General features: G+C 36.8%; 3 pseudogenes; 2 read left to right on the top strand and 1 right to left on the bottom strand.

Moving 5' to 3' along the window:
- Positions 1-215: 215 nt before the first annotated feature.
- LOC116910521 lies at positions 216-2591 on the bottom strand (annotated as a pseudogene).
- Positions 2592-3926: 1335 nt separating this feature from the next.
- Positions 3927-4880, top strand: LOC116910451 (annotated as a pseudogene).
- Positions 4881-13679: 8799 nt separating this feature from the next.
- Positions 13680-14604, top strand: LOC116910359 (annotated as a pseudogene).
- Positions 14605-19102: the final 4498 nt, after the last annotated feature.

Genomic DNA, 19102 nt, shown 5'->3' with positions numbered 1-19102 from the left:
GGTCTTCTATGAAGGTCTGATAGAATTCTGCACTAAACTTATCTTGTTCTGGGCTCTTTTTGGTTTGGAGACTTTTAATAACTGATTCAATTTCTTTAGGAGATATGGGATTGTTTAGATGGTTAATTTGTTCCCGATTTAACTTTGGTAGCTGGTATCTGTCTAAAAAATTGTGGGACACATTCTTGTGCTGATGAAGTATAAGTTGTTTAAAACTACTCAAAGGATAAACAGGCTGAGAAAAAATTAGGGAAATGACACCTTTCACAATAGTCACAAATAATATAAAATACCTTGTTGTGACTTTAACAAATAAAGTAAAAGATCTATATGACAAGAACTTCAAGTCTCTGAAGAAAGAAATTGAGGAAGATGTCAGAAGATGAAAACATCCTCCAAGCTTATGGATTGGCAGTATTAATATAGTAAAGTAAAGCTGGCCATTTTGCCAAAAGCAATGTACACATTCAATGCAATTCCCATCAACATTCCTACTCAATTCTTTATAGAGATAGAAAAAGCAATTTGCAAATTCATTTGGAATAACAAAACAACCCATGATAGAAAAAACTATACTCAACAATAAAAGAACTTCAGGGGGAATCACCATCCCTGACTTCAAGCAGTATTACAGAGCAATAGTCATAAAAACGGTATGGTATTGGTGCAGAAACAGGCAGGTAGATCTGTAGAATAGAATTGAAGACCCAGAAATGAACCCACACACCTGTGGTCACTTGATCTTTGACAAAGGGGCTAAAACCATTCAATGGAAGAAAGATAGCATTTTCAACAAATGGTGCTCATGGAGGTCAGCATGTAGAAGAATGAAAATTAATCCATTTTTACCACCATGTACAAAGTTTAAAACCAAGTGAATCAAGGACCTCCACATCAAACCAGATACACTCAAACTAATAGATGAAATAGTGGGGAAGAGTCTCCAGCACATGGGCACTTGGGAAATTTTCCTGAACAAAACACCAATATTTTATGCTCTAAGATCACAAATTGACAAATGGGACCACATAAGACTGCAATGCTTCTGTAAGGCAAAAGACACTATCATTAGGACAAAACAGCAACCAACAGATTGGGAAAAGATCTTTATGAATCCTACATCTGATAGAGGACTGATATCCAAAATATGCAAAGGACTCAAGAAGTTAGACTGCAGAGAGCCCAAATAACCTTATTAACAAGTAGGGTAATAGTAAAACCAAACATTCTCAGCTGAGGAATATCAAATGGCTGAAAGGAACCTAAGGGAATGTTCAACATCCTTAGTCAACTGGGAAATGCCAAACAAAACAACCCTGAGATTCTTCCTACACCAGTCAGAATGGCTAAAATTAAATAGGAGACAGCAGATACTGGCGAGGATGTGAAGAAAGAGGAATATTCCTCCATTGTTGGTGGGATTGCAAACTGGTATAACCATTCTGGAAATCAGTCTGGAGGTGCATCAGAAAATTGGACATTGTACTACCTGAGGACCCAGCTATACCTCTCCTGGGCATATCCAAAAGCTGCTTGAATATATAGCAAAGACACATGCTCCACTATGTTCATAGCAGCCTTACTTATAAGAGCTGGAATCTGGAAAGAACCCAGAGACCCTTCAACGGAGGAATTGATTCAAAACATGTGCTGTATCTACATAATTGAGTACTACCAAACTATCAAAAACAATGACTTTATGAAACTCATAGGCTAATGGAATGAAATAGAAAATATCATACTGAGTGAGGTAACCAAATCACAGAAAACACACTTGATACACACTCATTCATAAGTGGACATTAGCCCGAAAGCTCAAATTACCCAAGATATACATGATCATATAACTCCCATAAGTAATGGAGACAACAACCATGTGTGAAGAGCAGGTGGAAAAGGCCTTTCTCCCTTTTTGAGCTGAAGGGAAATTCAGGAGAGTTTTGATGATGAGTGTGTAGGAAAGAATCACTAAGATCAAGGTGATGTTATGTGTCATGATAGCTTAGGCAAAAGCCATCAATTCTATGAAATGTGTGTCTGTACAAGACAGCTGTTAGACAGGAGAAGTGTCACACAGGAAGTGGTCTATTGTTTCAGAGGCACAGAAATCCAGTTGGAGTCCCAAAGTGGTGAACATGACTAAGAACCCAGTTATCCAGGATCAGAGGAGCAGTAGGTGGCACATTTTGTTGTTCATGATGACAGGGTAGTGTAGTGTTCTGCAGATGGATACATAGAGATCATAGGACATGACAGCCAGGAGGTAAAACCGTGATTAGGGAGAGAAGAAAGAAGAATTGAGCTGCACAAGAATTGTAGGAAATTGTTCTGTCTCCAGTGAGAATGTTCATTAAGAACTGTGGAATACAGGCAGTTGTGAATGCAATTTCTAAGAAGGAGAAATTCCGAAGGAAAAAGTTCATTGGACTTGTGAGATTAGCATTCATCAGGGTGAGGAAGATGATCACTAAGTTCCCCATCATGCTCATGATATAATTTAAAAACTGAAACAGGAAAATCAGAATTTGTAGCTGAGGGTCCTCTGTCAGTCCAAGCAAAATAAATAATATCTACACAGACTGATTCTTCATTTCTCCTTTTTCTCTAGTAAGTCTACATAAAATAAAATAGAATATAAAATAATGTAAAATAGGAGAAAATTAAAGAAAAAACAAAATAGCTATTATCATATATAACACATTTGGAAAATATTCATTGCTTAATACCCACAGCAAAGCACTTTTTCAGTAAATCCCATGCAAAAATATTTTAATGAGTTTAGATTTCATCTCATGAACATATCTTAGGCTTCATTGGTATGTGTCATAGTTTTTTATTGTGGTGAACAAAAACCACCAAGGCCAAAGGTTACTTGGGAAGAAAATTCTTTCAAGGTTTTGCTTCACATTAGAGGTTATTAATCTGTCAGGGAGGGACTACAGGGTAAGAACTCAGGGAAGAAACTTGGTAGCAGGAAATGAAGCAGAGGTCATGGATGAGTACTGTTTACTAGCTGACTCATTCATTTGGCTTTCCCTGACTGTTCACAGGACAAACTTCCACGTCAACTATCAGTCAAGGAAATGAAATAGGTTTCTCCAGTCTGTTGGGAACTTAATTCTCTTGAGTAAGTTGCCACTTCAGTGATACAATAAGTGAGAAATTTTCAAATACCACACATTTGAATAGTTTATTTAAACAGATTACTGAAAAGAGAGGTACAGGGGGACAGTAATGCAATTAAGAGACCATTTCACATAAGTGGCAGGCTTCCTGTAAATGGGTCAAAAGGACCCAGTCAACTTTGAGTTAAATAAGATTCTGTGTCTGGCTACCCTTTATGTCATATTGACACAAGTCATGGTCATTTGGGAGAAAGGAACTTCATTAGAGAAAATGTTCCCAAGAAACTGGAGAAACCTATTTCATTTCCTTGACTAATAGGTAATGAGGAAGAATGGTCTTGGTAACAGTCAGGAAAAGCCAAATAAACAAGCCAACTGATGAACAGCACACCTCCATGGCCTCTGCTTCGTTTCCTGCTGCCAAGTTCCTTCCCTGAGTTCTTATCCTGGAGTCTCTCCCTGACAGACTAATAAGTGCTAATGTGAAGCAAAACCCTGAAAGTATTTCCTTCCTAAGCAACCTCTGGCCTTGGTGTTTTTTTTTTCACAACAATAAAAAAACTGTAACACATCCCAATGAGGCCTAAGATATGTTGATGAGATAAAATCTAAACTCTTTAAAATATTTTTGCATGGGATTTACTGAAAATGTGCTTTGCTGTGGGTATAAAGCAATGAATATTTTCTAAATGTGTTACATGTGATAATAGTTATTTAGGTTTTTTCCTTTTCTTTTCTCTTATTTTATATTATTTTATATTGTATTTTGTCTCATGTAGACTCACTAGAGAAAAGGGAGAAATGAAGAATCAATCTGCGGAAATATTATTCATTTTGTTTGGACTGACAGATGACACTCAGCTACAAATTCTAATTTTCCTGTTTCTGTTTTTGAATTATATCATGAGCATGATGGGGAACTTAGTGATCATCTTCCTCACCCTGATGGATCCTGAATCTCAAGACTCCAATGTACTTTTTCCTTCGGAACTTCTTCTTAGAAACTGCATTCGCAACTGCCTGTATTCCACAGTACTTAATGAGCATTCTCACTGGAGACAGAACAATTTCCTCCAATTCTTGTGCACTTCAATTCTTCCTTTTTCTCTCCCTAATCACGTTATACCTCCTAGCTTCCATGTCCTGTGATCGCTATGTAGCCATCTACAGACCACTACAGTACCCTGTCATCATGAACAAAAAAAAATGTTCCACCTACTGGTTCTCTGATCCTGGGTAACTGGGTTCTTAGTCATCTTCCCTCGTTTGCTCTTGGGACTCCTCTGGATTTCTGTGCCTCTGAAACAATAGACCACTTCCTGTGTGACACTTCTCCTGTCTAGCAGCTGTCTTGTACAGACACACATTTCATAGAATTGATGGCATTTGCCTTAGCTGTCATGACACTTATCATCACCTTGATCTTAGTGATTAGGAAACTACATACTCATCATCAAAACTATCCTAAAGTTCCCTTCAGCTCAACAATGGAGAAAGGCCTTTTCCACCTGCTCTTCACACATGGTTGTTTTCTTCATTACTTATGGGAGTTGTATGATCATGTACATGAAAACATCAGCCAAGGAGAGGGTGGATTTAAATAAAGATGTAGCTGTGCTCAACACCTCTGTGGCCCCTTTGCTAAACCCTTTCATTTACACCCTCAGGAACCAGCAGGTAATGGATGCTTTCAAGCAGATGCTTCTCAGATTGTGTTATTCTCAAAACAGTGAAATAAGATTTAGGTTTAAATAACATGCTACTGGAACATAAATCAAAGAGCGAATGTAATTTCCAAGTGTGCCAGCTATTATCTAGGCTTAGGTCTGATGTTCTCTATTAACTTTTATCCCAGCTTCCTTACTGCCCCTCTTTCCTCCTTTCTGTAATTTCTCTGATACACCCTACACCATTTTAATATGAAATTTAATCAAATATCTACAGGTGAATTTTCTGTTTTGTTGCAGTATTTCTCTTCTGGAATTTCATGTGAAATACATCCCTTTCTTTGTACTTTATTTTTGGATTTTCTTGCTCCATATAAAATGTTGAGGTCTCTCGTGTTATAGATGGCTAAGGATGTGAACTGGATATAGGCACCTGTCTGTCATACTTTTCTGGAGAAAAGAGAAAAAGAGTATGTAAGGGTGTACCAGTAGCTTAGTTAAGACAACATGATTTTGCAAAGGATGTAGGTTAACTATCCAGTACTCTCATGGTGACTCACCATCATCCAACGCCTTTTGTCATTGTAGGAAGTACTTGCCCATGGAATACAGACACACATGCAGGCAAAACACTCAGATACATACAATAAAAATAAACAATTGTGTTTTCAAAAACCACCATGAATGTCATATAAGTTCTTCATTTTCTGTGTAAAGAACAATGTTATATTAAACTTCCATTCCCGAACTTTTCATAGAAATCCTCTTGCTGAGACACAGCAAAATGAAAACAAAGGAAAAAATAGCTTTCTGATTTGTCCTCTTCTAAAGAGGGAGCATCATATGTTGTATTGATCTGTCAGCATACAGTTTCAATGCAGAGTCCATAAAAATCACTTAGAAATTATGTCCTATGGTCAATCTCTTTACTCAGTGAGTAATGTCAGTGTAGACATCTGCATCTTCCTGTATCATTTGCCCCCAGAACGTATGATCATTTGAAGTAACTTGACAATTATGAATATTGAAACCATAAGATTCATTCATATTCCTTTATTTTTAATTAGATATATTTCTTTATTTACATTTCAAATGTTATTCCCTTACCCAGTTTCCTGTCCATAAGCCCACATCCCCTCTCACTTCCCCATATGTGCATTCTGCCCATCCACATCCTTCCCCCACTGACATTTTCCTACACTAGGGGTCCAACCTTGGCAGGACCAAGGGCTTTCTCTTCCACTGGTGCTCCAACAAGGCTATTCTCTGCTAGATATGCAGTTGGAGTTCTGGCTCAGTCCATGTATAGTTTTTTGGTAGTGATTTAGTCCCTGGAAGCTCTGGTTGGTTGGCATTGCTGTTCTTATGGGCTTTCAAGCTCCTTCAACTCTTTCAATCATTCCTGTAAATACCACAAAGGGGTTCCTGTTCTTAGTTCAATGGTTTGGTGCTAGTATTGACCTCTGTATTTGACATGCCCTGGATGTGTCTCTCAGGATAGATCTTAATTAAGTCCCTTTCGGCATGCACTTTTTAGCTTCATCAATCTTATCGAGTTTTGGTTGTTGTATATACGTGGGCCACATGTGGGGCAGGATCTGAATGGCCATTACTTTAGTGTCTTCTGTAAAATTTGCCTTCATATCCCCTCCTATGGGTATTTTTGTTTTCCGCTTTAAGAGGGAATGGGAGAATCTGCATTTTATCATCCTTCTTCTTGAGCTTCCTGTGGTCTATGGATTGTATCTTGAGTAATTTGAGCTTTTGGGCTAATGTCCACATATCAATGAGTGTGTAACAAGTGTGTTTTTCTGTGTTTGGGTTACTTCACTCAGGATGATATTTTCTATTTCATTCCATTTGCCTATGATTTTCATGAAATCATTGTTTTTGATAGCTGAGAAGTACTCAATTGTGTAGATATACCACATTTCTTTTTTAATCCATTCCTCTGTTGAAGGGTATCCAGATTCCAGCCCTTATAAGTAAGGCTGCTATGAACATAGTGGAGCAAGTGTCTTTGATATATATTCGAGCAGCTTTTGGATATATGCCCAGGAGAGGTATAGCTGCGTCCTGAGGTAGTACAATGTCCAATTTTCTGAGGCACCTCCAGACTGATTTCCAGAGTGGTTGTACCAGTTTGCAATCCCACCAACAATGGAGGAATATTCCTCTTTCTCCACATCCTCGCCAGTATCTGCTGTCACCTGACTATTTTATCTTAGCCATTCTGACTGGTGTAGGAAGAATCTCAGGGTTGTTTTGATTGGCATTTCCCAGTTGACTAAGGATGTTGAACATTTCTTTAGGTGCCTTTCAGCCATTTGATAGTCCTCAGCTGAGAATGTTTGGTTTTACTATTACCCCACTTGCTAATAAGGTTACTTGGGCTCTCTGCAGTCTAACTTCTTGAGTTCTTTGTATGTTTTGGATATCAGTCCTCTATCAGATGTAGGATTAAGAAAGATCTTTTCCCAATCTGTTGGTTGCTGTTTTGTCCTAATGATTGTGTCTTTTGCCTTACAGGAGCTTTGCAGTTTTATGTGGTCCCATTTGTTGATTCTTGATCCTAGATCATAAATTATTGGCGTTTTGTTCAGGAAAATGTCCCAAGTGCCCATGTGCTTGAGACACTTCCCCAATTTTCCTTCTATTAGTTTGAGTGTATGTGGTTTGATGTGGAGGTCCTTGATTCACTTGGACTTAAGCTTTGTACACGGTGATAAAAAAATGGATCAATTTTCAGTATTCTACATGCTGACCTCCAGTTGAATGAGTGTGATTTGTTGAATATATCTTTGTTCCATTGGATGGTTTTAACCCTTTTCTCAAACATCAAGTGACAACAGGTGTGTGGGTTCATTTCTGGGTCTTCAATTCTATTCCATTGATCTATCTGCCTGTCTCTGTACCAATACCATACCATTTTATGACTATTGCCCTGTAATACTGCGTGAAGTCAGGGATGGTGATTCCCCCTGAAGTTCTTTTATTTTTGGGTATAGTTTTTGCTATTAAGCATTTTTTGTTATTCCAAATGAATTTGTAAATTGATTTTTCTATCTGTATAAAGAATTGTGTAGGAATTTTCATGGGAATTGCATTGAATCTGTACATTGCTTTCGGCAACATGACCATCTTTACTTTACTATATTAGTACTGCCAATCCATGAGCACGGAAGATATTTTCATCTTCTGAGATCTTCCTCAATTTCTTTCTTCAGAGTCTTGAAGTTCTTGTCATATAGATCTTTCACTTTCTTTGTTAAAGTCACACCAAGATATTTTATATTATTTGGGACTATTGTGAAAGGTGTCATTTCCCTAATTTTTTCTCAGCCTGTATATCCCTTGAGCAGTTGAAAATAGCTTACACTTCATGAACCCAAGAATGTGTCCAACAATTTTTTAGCCAGATACCAGATACCAAAGTTAAATCAGGAACAAATATACCATCTAACCAACCCCATAACTCCTAAATAAATAGAATCAGTTATTAAAAGTCTCCAAACCAAAAAGAGCCCAGGACCAGATAGGTTTAGTGCAGAATTCTATCAGACCATCATAGAAGGCTTCATACCAATACTGTCTAAACTATTACACAAAACAGATGGAAAACTACCAAATTCCTTCTATGAAGCCACAATTAGTTATAACTAAACCACCAAAGATCCAACAAAGAAAGAGAACTTCAGACCAATTTCCCTTATGAATATGGATGCAAAAATACTCAATAAAATTCTTGCAAATTGAATCCAAGAACACATCAAAATGACCATCCAACATGATCAAGTAGGGTTCATCCCAGAGACGCAGGGATGGTATAATATATAGAAATCCACTAATATTATCCACTATCTAAACAAACTCAAAGATAAAAACCACATGATCATTTCATTATATGCTGTGAAAGCATCTGATAAATTTAACACTGCTTCATGATACCAGTCTTGGATATATCAGGAATTCAAGCCCCATACCTAAACATAGTAAAAAATAATATACTGCAAACCAGTAGGTAACATCAAGCTAAATGTAGAGAAGCTTGAGGGAATCCCACTTAAATCAGGAAATAGAGAAGGCTGCCCACTCTCTCCCTATTTATTCAATACAGTTCTTGAAGTCATAGCCAGAGCAATCAGAAAACAAAAGCAGGTCAAAGGGATATAGTTGGAAAGAAAGATGTCAAATTATCACTATTTGCAGATGAAATGGTAGTGTACTTAAGTGACCCCAAATGTTCCACCAGAGAAGTAAGTCTGAAAAACAAATTCAGCAAAGTGGCTGGGTATAAAATTAACTCAAACAAATCAGTAGCCTTCCCCTACACAAAAAACTGTGAAAGAAATTAGGGAAACTACACCCTTCTTAATAGTCCCAAATAATATAAAATACATTGGTGTGACTTTAACCAAGCAAAGAAAGATCTGTATGATAAGAACTTCGTCTCTGAAGAAAGAAATTGAAGAAGATCTCAGAAGATGGATAGATCTACCATGCTCATGGATTGGCAGAATTAATATTTTAAAAATGTCCATTTTAACCAAAAGTAATCTACAGATTCCATGCAATCCTCATCAAAATTCCAATCTAATTTTTCATAGTTACAAAGAACAATTTGCAATTCTTCTTGAATAAAAACTCAGGATAGCTAAAACTATCCTAAACAATAAAAGGATTTTTGGGGGAATCACCATCCCTGACCTCAAGCAGTATTACAGAGTAATTGTCATGGAAACTGTATAATATTGGTACATAGACAGGGAGATAGCCCATTGGAACAGAACTGAAGAGCCAGAAAGGAACTCACACAACTATGGTCACTTGAATTTTAAAAAAGGATCCAAAACCACCCAATGGAAAAAAAGGATAGCATTTTCATCAAATGGTGCTGGTTCAACTGGAGGTCAGCAAGTAGAAGAATGCAAATTGATCCATTGTTATCACCCTTAAGTCGAAGTGGACTAAGGACTTCCATAGCAAACAAGATACACTCAAAATAACAGAAGAAAAAGTGAGGAAGAGTCTTGAAAAGAAAACCTGAGCACTGGGGGAAATTTCCTGAGTAGAAAACCAATGTCTTATGCTCCAAGATCAAGAATGAACAAATGGGGTCTCATAGGCTGCAAAGCTTCTTTAAAGCAAAGGAGACTGCAGTGGTAGAGCACTTGCCTTGCAAGCACAAGGCCCTGGGTTCAGTCCCCAGCTCTGAAAAAAAAAAAAAAAAAAAAAAAGCAAAGGAGACTGTCCTTAAGACAAAAAGGCACCCAACAGATTGGGAAAAGATCTTTACCAATTCTGCCTCTGATACTGGGCTAATATCCGAAATATACAAAGAACTCATGAAGTTAGACTCCAGAAAGCCAACAACCCTATTAAAATGGGGCACAGAGCTAAATTAAGAACTCACAGCCGAGGAATATCAAATGGCTGAGAAGCACCTATAGAAATGTTGAACCTCCTTAGTCATCAGGGAAGTGCAAATCAAAACAACCCTGAGATTCTACCTCCCACCACTGGGAGAACAATGACTCAGGCAAGAGCAGATGCCAGCAATGATGTGAAGAAAGAGGAAGACTCCTCCACTCTTGGTTGGATTGCAAACTGGTAAAATCGCTCTGGAAATCAGTCTGGAGTTTCCTCAGAAAACTGAACATTTAACTACCTGAGGACCCAGCTATTTAGCTCCTGGGCTTATACCCAAAAGAATCTACAACATACAACAAAGACACTATGCTCATAGCAGTTTTATATATAATAGCCAGAACATGGAAAGGTACCAGATGCCCTTCAACCGAAGAGAGGATACAGAAAAGTTGGTACAGCTACACAGTGGAGTACTACTTTGCTATCAAAAACAATAACTTCATGAAACTCATACACAAATGGCTGGAACTATATAATATCATCCTGAGTGAGGTAACCCAGTCACAAAAATACACACATGGTATGCAGTCATCGATAAGTGGATATTAGCCCAAATATTCGAGTTACCTGCAATGTACAGACCACATGAAATACAAGAAGGATGTCCAAAATTCGTATGCTTCACTCCTTCTTTAAAATGGGAAACAAAAATACCCATATGAGGAGATAAGGAGGCAAAGTTTCGAGCAGTGCCTGAAGGATTGGCCATTCAGTGTCAGTTGCAGTTAATCTTCTCGGGTTGCAATTTTCCTTTCCGTATCTTCTGTAGGGCTAGTTTTGTAAATAGATATTGTTTAAATTTGGTTTTGTCATGGAATATATTGTTTCTATATGTATGTTTTTTGAAAGTTTTGCTGGGTAGAGTTGTGTGAGCTGACATCAGTGGTGTCTTAGTGACTGTAAGGCATCTGCCCAGGCCCTTCTGGCTTTTAGAGTCTCTGATGACAAGTCTATATCCCGTCTTTAATTGATTTATTAGTGAGATTGATGTCTAGTTTCTTGAGTTATTTATTTATTTTGTATAAGTACTCTATCCAATGTAGAGTTGAAGACAACCTTGATATTTACTCACTTTTAGGTGGATATTAGCTGATAAGTATAGGATAGTCATACTGCAATCCTCAGATATAGATAAATTAGACTAAGAGGACAGTTCTGGGGTGGGAGAGCACATGGCTCTTCTTGGGATGGGGAAATAATAGATTTTAGTGAGTAGGCTGGAGGTGGATGAAGATGGGAAAAGAAAGGATCATGTTGGGGAGGGACAGAAGGGGGAAGAGAATATAGAGAGAGACCAAGGAAATCTATGGTCATTTAGAGGGCAATAGAGAAGCCTAATGCTGTAGAAACTTACTGAAACTTAGGAGATTCACCTTAGTTAATACTTCTGGTAATTAAAGATATGGAGCCTGAAGCAGCCACATTCTGTAACCAGGCTAGGATCCCAGGGATGGGTCTGGGTCACCAACCCTACTACAAAATCTACAAACCACAACCTTCCTCATCTTCAAGATACACTGGATCAATGGTGGGAATGACCAAGCAACGACTGGTGCCCATATTATGAGAGGGAGCCAATGACCAACATTGTATAGAGGTCCAAGTTCCAGAATGAGAAGATGTTTGGCTCAGTGACATAGTGTAGAACCAAACAAGACTGATAAAAAGGCAACAAAATCATTTTAACTATATTCTGCTATATTCATAGTATTGATGTCTAGCCCAATCATATTCAGAAAGGTTTCCTCCAGTAGCTAATAGAAGCAGATACAAAAACCCAAGGTCAAACATTAGGCAGAGCTTGGTGAACCCTGCAGGAAAAGTGGGATGGTTATAGGACACAGGAGGAGTCAGTGACATAAGGAGAACATAGCCCAAAGAATCAACAGAGCAGGGCAAATAGAGGCTCACAGACACTGAAACAGACATCATGGAATCTGTATGGGTCTGCACCAGACTCTCTGCATACATGATATGGTTCTTAACTTGGGGTTTTTGTTGGACAATGGCGTTAGGTTTGTCTTCGATTCATTTACCTGCTTGTGGAACCTGTTTCTTCTTACCGGGTTGCTTTGTTCAGTCTTGATATGAAGGTATATGCCTAGTCTTACTATATCATGTTATGCCCAGTTCAGCTCATATCAATGGGAGGCTTGCTCTTTTCAGAAGGGAAATGGAGGAGCAATGGATCTGAGCAAGAAGGGAGGTGTGTGTGTGCATGTGTGTGTGACTGGGAGGAAGGGAGAGGGGGACACTGCTGTTGCCATGTGTTGAATGACAGAAGATAATAAAAATGAAAAATGAAAAATATTAAAAGATTACTGAGAGAAAATGGGAAAATGGTTTGGGCATATCAAATTTCTGAAGTGGTCAATAGAGTAATTAGAAAAGTGATGTTTTAAACACTGATAGATGACTAAGGAGACAACAGTTCCTTTTAAAAATAAAATAGCTTTCACATTTTTTGTAATTCTTAAAGTAAACATTTATATGTAGGAAAATTTGTAAGAATTTTGGAACAAGGACACAAAGGTTGTCCTATTTGTGATAATTTTTGGAGGTATCTCTAAAAGATATAAAGTATCTGGGTTCAGAACTTTATCGACAACCCCTGTCTTGCCACTTCAGAGTATATGACACATCAATTTGGTTCTCTTTAAATTGTTTTTATCATAAATTCACATTTATTGTTTATGTTAGAGTAAATACATGATATTAATCCATAAATAAAGCAAATATTCATCATATCTAAATATCATCCCTTCATACTTCTGCCCAGTAAAGTCCAAGCCCTTTAAATATTCTATTAACAATTTGGAATTTTGGGTGAGCATTTCAAACTTTTCATATATGAATGAACATTTGGACTTGTCTTTCTGTGTTTGTCTTACTTTGTTCAATATAATGTTCTTCAATTATAGATATTTTGCTTGAAATTCTACAATTTCAGACATTTCTCTTGCTAAGAAAAATATTTTCTGATACATTATTTGTTAATATGTCAAAACATTGTATTCCATATTGAATTTATTAGAACAATGTCACAACATAGAAGTGTTAGTATTTGAATATAAATTCTGTTGTATATATTCTTAGAAAGGAGATCACTGAATCTTGGAATAGTTCCGTAGTAAGCACTGGAAAGATGCCTTATTGTTCTATATAGTGAGTGTACTAATTTATATGCCTCCCATCTCTATCTTATGTTGTATTTGGCAATTAATTTAGTTTAAAAGTTTGATTTCAATAAAGTTTATTCCCTACAAAATGAGAGGAATTAATGAACCATTGCTATTATTGTGTGGGTTCCAACATGTATGGATATAGAGGAAGCTTATTTCTGAAAATTCTAGCTCTGTACTGTAAGAAATTTATTGCTCTGTACCTCAGATTGGTTACCTGTATTTTTGTTAATATTTCTGTTTAAAGTTTTTTTTTTTTTTGAAGTGGGTTCTGAATGAGAAACCATACTGAATCCAAAGAGTTTATTCTTCTGGGATTGTCAGATGACCCTAAGCTCCAAGTTTTGATTTTTCTCTTTCTTTTCATCACTTACATACTCAGCATCACAAGTAACATGACAACATCACTCTCACCTTGCTGGATTCTCAGTTCCAGACCCCCATATATTTCTTCCTCAGGAATTTCTTTGTTTTAGAAGTTTCCTTCACAACTGTATGTATACCAAGGTTCTTGGGCACCATTATCTCAGGAGATAAAAACCTTTCCTTCAACAAATGCTTAGCTCAGTATTTGTTTTTTTTATTCTATTTGGCATCACTGAATTTTAGCTTCTAGCTGCCATGTCCTATGACTCTTACATTGCCATCTGAAAGCCCCTACATTACCTGACTATCATGAGTCAGAAGGTCTGCACAATGTTGGTCTTCATTGCTGACTGGTTTCTTTCCTAATCCTCTTCTCCACACTGATATTACTTCTACAGCTTGATTATTGTGGGACATATGTCATTGATCACTATAGCTCTGATTATTACCCACTTCTTCATGTTCAAATACAAAGTTTCTGGAGAAAATGGGGTTTTCCTGTGCTGTCTTTATCCTAATGTTAACTCTGGTGTTAATATTTCTGTCCTACACATACATCATCAGAACAATTGTGAATATTCCTTCTGCTAGTCACAGGTCAAAGCCTTTTCTAGATGTTCTTCCCATATGATTGTCATCTCTTATGGGAGTTGCATTTTTATGTACATTAAAACTTCAGTTGCAGATAGAGCATCACTGACCAAGGGAGTTGCCATATTAAATACCTCAGTAGTGCCCATGTTAAACCCCTTCATTTATATCCAGAGGAATCAGCAAGTCAAGCAAGCCTTTATGAACATGGTAAGGAAGATGATGTTTTTCACAAGTGCATGAAATCATATGGACTGTGAATAAATTAAATTAATAATTTAAATGTAAGTGCATCACTGGATGCAGTTCTATCAGTGTGCTACTCCCCACCTTCCTTGTTTATTCTTTCATTTTTGCTAACAACTTACCAGCCTATCTGTCTATTGCATGTCTTATTCAACAATTACCTTCTTAGGTCGTTCTGCTAGAACATTTTCCTGATATTTCATAATATCAGTTTCTAAGTTGTAATTATTATACACATAATATTACAGTTTGGGTTTTATTCTAGAAAATGTCCCCCAAGAAATGTGAAAGAAATATTGTAAACATTCATGTATGTTACTCAATATGTACTGGAAATGCATTTGTCAATTTTCACAAATTTTTTACATTACTTCTCTTTATGGTTGGGTAGGCATTCTAGGATGTATGTTAAAATGCATTGAAATTAAATGAAATATTGCATCACTTCTTAATTCACTTAAAAACCTAAATAATATTACTTGCTCTTTGCAACAGTTTGATACATTCATGTAATTTATTTGTACATAAGGAATGAGCATAATTCATAAAATATACAGAAGCTATGTGTTTGTTGAACATTTTATATACTAATATCATTACATATATATATGTATATATATATATTGAGCGTGTACATATTCATATGTATGTTAGTATATGAGTGAATAAACAAAAATTGAGACTATTTTGTACTTTGCAATTCCACTAAGAAAATGTTCTTTATCAATATCAGTAGCCAAACAACATGTATTTAATATGTATATTTATAGTTCATACTCTGTTGAAAATTTTAATATATATGTATGTATATATATATACACACATATATATATATATATATATATATATGTGTGTATGTGTGTATGTATGTGTATGTAGTCATGTATGCAATATAGCTTTAATATTTATGTGTTTGCTACAGAGATAACTTTTTTCTTCTCAACTTTTGATCAATTTTGAAAAAAATTTTATTTATTGTAGAGATGATGTATTTTCTATAGAATGTAATCTCAAAGGAAGATTTAGTATACAAAGTTAGTGCTATAGTGTGGGCATGAATTTTCTAAAAATCTTGCATTTACTGGAAGCTTGGTCTATGAATGGATTGCTATCAGGCAGCTGACTTCACAGCCTGCAAAACTGTGCACCATGTTTGGATGAATGGTTACAAGAGAGATGTGATTTTTGGCAGTTTGTGCTGTTCTCAGACCCTTCCTCTCAAGGCATCTGCTTTCTGTCTGCCATAAATTAGCTGTATGCTATTGCCATGTTCCTTCATGGCAACTAGCTCCCAACTCATAGCAGTGGAGTTAATAGATGAAAGAATCAGCCAAAATAAATTCTTCTTCCTTCAAACTATTTCCTCAATTATTTTATCATAATAGTTAAACAGTAACAAGATTTTGTTTGCTAAAGTCACCATTTACCATATTATACTTAAATCATTAAGAATTTCTCAAAACGTGACTAAGCAGTATGACAAGAACTTCAAATCTCTGAAGAAAGAAGTTGAGGAAGGTCTCAGAAGATGGAAAGATCTTCCATGCTCATGGATTGGTAGGATTAAAATAGTAAAGATGGCCATTTGGCCAAAATGAATCTACAGATTCAATGCAATCCCTATCAAAATTCCTACTCAATTCTATATAGAGATAAAAAGAGCAATTCGCAAATTCATGTGGCATAACAAAAAACACAGAATAGTGAAAACAATACTCAACAATAAAAGAATTTCTGGGGGAATTTCCCTCCATGACTTCAAGCAGTTTTACAGAGTAAGAGTCATAAAAACAGTAAGGTATTGTTACAAAGACAGGCAGGTCGATCAGTGGAACAGAATTGAAGACCCAGAAATGAGCCCCCACACCTATAATCACTTGATCTTTGACAAAGGAGCTAAACCATCCAGTGGAAGAAAGATAGCATTTTCAACAGATGGTCCTGGTTCAACTGGAGGTCAGCATGTAGAAGAATGCAAATCAATCCATTTGTATCACCATTTAAAAGCTTAGGTCCAAGTGGATCAAGGTCGTCGACATCAAACCAGATACACTCAAACTAATAGAAGAACAAGTGGGGAAGAGTCTCAAATACATGGGTACTGGGGAAAAGTTTTTGAAAAAAAAAAAAAACACCAGTGGCTCATGCTCTAAGATCAAGAATGAACAAATGGGACCTCGTAATACTGCAAAGCTTTTGTAAAGCAAAAGACACTGTCATTAGGACAAAATGGAAACCAACAGAGTGGGAAAAGATCTTTACCAATCCTACATCTGATAGAGGGCAAATATCTAAAAAAATACAGAAAAAAAAATACAGAGAATTCAAGAAGTTAGACTCCAGAGGGCCAAATAACCCTATGAAAAATGGGGTACAGAGATAAATAAAATATTCTCAGCTGAGGATTACTGAATGGCAAAAAACACCTAAAGAAATGTTAAACATCTTTAGTCATCAGGAAACACAAATCAAAACAACACTGAGATTTCACCTCATACCAGTCATAATGGCTAAGATAATATCTCAGGTGAGAGCAGATGCTGGCAAGGATGTGGAGAAAGAGGAACACTCCTCCATTGTTGGTGGAATTGCAAACTGGTACAACCACTCTGGAAATCTGTCTTGAGCTTCCTCAGGAAATTGGACATTTCAATACCTAAGGACACAGTTACACCTCTCTTGGTCATAAAACCAAAAGATGATCCAACATACAACAAAGACACATGTTCCACTATTTTCATAGCAGACTTAATTATAATAGCCAGAAGCTAGAAAGAACCCAGATGCCCTTCAACAGAGGAATGGATCTACACAATGGAGTATTATTCAGCTATCAAAAACAATGACTTCATGAAATTCATAGGGAAATGGAATGAACTAGAAAATATCGTCCTGAGTGGGGTAACTTAATCACAGAAAAACACACTTGGTATGCACTCATTGGTAAGTGAATATTAGCCAAAAAGCTTAAATTACCCAAGATGCTATCCACAGACCACAGGAATATCAAGAAGAAAGATGACCAAAATGCAGATGCTGCCAATCCTACTTAATAGGGGGAAAATATCCATAGGAGGGGATATGGAAGCAAAGTTCAGAGCAGCAACTTAAGGCATGGCCATTCAAAGTCTGACCCACATGTGGTCCATATATATACAGCCAACAAAACTAGATAGAACTGATGAAGCTAGAAAATGCATGCTGAAAGGGACCAGATACAGATCTCTCCTGAGGGACACATCCAGAACATGTCCAATACAGAGGTCAATGCTAGCAGCAAAACACCAAACTGAGAATAGGAACCCCTTTGGGGGAATTAGAGGAAGTATTGAAAGAATTAAAGGAGCGTTCAACCTGATAAAAACAACCAGGACTTCCAGGGACTAAACCATTACAGAAAGACTATACATGGACTGACCCAGGGCTCCAACTGCATATGTAGCAGAGAATAGCCTTGTTGGAGCACCAGGGGAAGGGGAAGCCCTTGGTCCTGCCAAGGTTGGACCCCCAGTACAGGGAAATATGGGGGGCAATAAGTGGGATGTATAGGTGGAATACCCATATGGAGGAGGGGGAAGGAATGGGTGCTTATGGACAGGAAACCGGAAGTGGAATAATGTTTCAAATGTAATTAAAGAAATATATATATATATATATATAATATCTTCATATTATAAATAACTACCATTGTGATCTGTGTTGCATTAGTTTTTTTTTCCTTCCTTTTTATTAACTGGGGTATTTCTTATTTACATTTCAAATGTTATTCTCTTTCCTAGCATTAGTGTTCTCTTCAGGTCTGTAGGATATCTGTCCAGGATCTTCTGTCTTTCATAGTCTCTGTGAGAAGTCTGGTGTGATTCTGATAGGTCTGCCTTTATATGTTGCTTGACATTTTTCCCCTACTACTCTTAATGTTCTTTCTTTGTGTTGTCCATTTGGTGTTTTGACTATTATGTGACTGGATAAATTTCTTTTCTGGTCCAATCTATTTAGAGTTCTGTAGGCTCCTTTTATGTTTATGGGCATCTCTTTCTTTAGGTTAAGGAAGTTTTCTTCTATGTTTTTGTTGAAGATATTTACTGGCCTTTGTTGGAAGTCTTCACTCTCTTCTATACCTATTATCCTTAGGTTTGATCTTATCATTGGGTCCTAGATTTTCTGTATATTCTGGGCGTGTAGCTTTTTCCATTTTACATTATCTTGGACAGTTGTGTCAATGTTTTCTATGGTATCTTCTGCTCCCGAGATTCTGTCCACTATCTTTTGTATCTCTTGTATTCTGTTGCATCTCTGTCTCCTGATCTCTTCCCTACGTTTTCTTTCTCCAGGGTTGTCTCTCTTTTTGCTTTCTTTTTTGTTTCTATTTTCAATTTTAACTCCTGAATGGTTTTGTTCATTTTCTTTTCCTGCTTGGTTGTCTTTTTTAGTAGTTCTTTAAGACATTTTTGTGTTTCTTCTTTAAGGGCTTCTAGTTGTTTGCTTTTGTTGTCCT

This window comes from Rattus rattus, chromosome 1, assembly GCF_011064425.1.
Source record: "Rattus rattus isolate New Zealand chromosome 1, Rrattus_CSIRO_v1, whole genome shotgun sequence".
Classification (NCBI taxonomy): Eukaryota; Metazoa; Chordata; class Mammalia; order Rodentia; family Muridae; genus Rattus; species Rattus rattus.
The sequence above is the reverse complement of the archived record's forward strand: the minus strand, read 5'-3'. Positions and strand labels throughout refer to the sequence as shown.